Source organism: Trachymyrmex septentrionalis, unplaced genomic scaffold (assembly GCF_001594115.1).
Source record: "Trachymyrmex septentrionalis isolate Tsep2-gDNA-1 unplaced genomic scaffold, Tsep1.0 scaffold218, whole genome shotgun sequence".
Classification (NCBI taxonomy): Eukaryota; Metazoa; Arthropoda; class Insecta; order Hymenoptera; family Formicidae; genus Trachymyrmex; species Trachymyrmex septentrionalis.
In genome coordinates this window covers 73,761-75,218 of record NW_017305373.1, presented here as the reverse complement: position 1 = coordinate 75,218, position 1,458 = coordinate 73,761, and positions in this window count along the sequence as shown.

The following is a 1,458-nucleotide window of genomic DNA, read 5'->3' as shown; positions in this document are numbered from 1 at the left end:
AGTTCTCAGTTATTAGTTGTCAGTCGTCAGTTTTTCAAAACAAAACTCTGCCGGTTCGCGACTATACGCACTTCTCATTCGAACTCCATCTCCTTCGAACTTTGAATAAGAATGACTCGACCGGAGTCTCCGCATCCGAGTGGGAACCTTCCGTGGAGTGCTGGAACCAAAAACTTTCGGCCGTTAGATCCACCTACATCCGCAGAACAACAGTAAGTCCCATTCACACACACACATACACACACACACACACACACACACACACACGCACACGCACACGCACACGCACACGCACACGCACGCGCACGCGCACGCGCACACACACACACACACACACACACACACACACACACACACACACATTATAGTGCCGCGTCTAAACCGTCCCTACAAGGGGTGGCTTAGAAGCCGGGCCTACTAAGAAGCGCGGAGACTCTTGGATGAGGAATTCAGGAAGTACATCGGGGGGTTCGCGAGAACAGAATCGCCCGGCCGAGGACCACTTGCCACCACCACCATCATCACCGCCACCCTCGTCACCATCGGCCCCGCCGGCTAATCAGTTAAAGGTTATACCTTCCCCTCAACCACCTTCACCTTCCCCTCAACCACCTTCACTTTCCCCTCAATCACCTTCACCTCCCCCGCAAACTCCTTCACCTCCCCCTCGATCTCCGTCATCCGCGTTTTCGGACGCATTGACGGAGAGAATCTTTCCAGATACTCCTCCATTATCATCCGATTTGTTGGTCGATCCGATCCCAATTTCTCCCAGAGGAATTCCGTCCCCGATGAACTCCACGAACAGCGTGGAGTTCTTAGAGGAAATTCCTCCGCTCCCACCTAGATCCTATTTCTGAATCCTAGAAAGTGACACTCTCGAGTCACCCAATTCCCACGAACTACTACCGCATCCATCCTTCAAGAGGCCTACACAATCGGCCTTCATTACTTCGATCCTGAGGAAATCCGGAATGCCATCACCGGCCAAAATTCAATATCCTGTATCCCTGTATTCCTCCCGAATTCCGCCAATCCATTCCTAGTTCCAGTGGAATTCTTTTACAATCTTTTCCCTCCTTCCTCCGTTTCCATCCACGAAATAGATTAATCAAATCCCATCCGAGTCTCCCGACTACTCGATGTACATAAAGCGTATGCCCGCTACCGAATAGACTGTTGCGGTATTTATGTAATAGATTAAAATGTATAGAGTAGTTATAATAAATACGCCTATTGTTATTCGTATTCTTTGATAAGCAATAATAAATAATGTTAGTAATTATTCTTCTCGTTCTCATTCACTTTTGAAATCCCCTAATAAAACCTTATAATCATTAAAACCTTGCCCTTTTAGAGTTCGCACGTGATCTATTCCCGAGTTAAAGGGATTTCCCTGACTCAAAATTCGGACCGACGATCGCACCGCTCGTAGGAAACAGGTGTCATAGCGTCTTT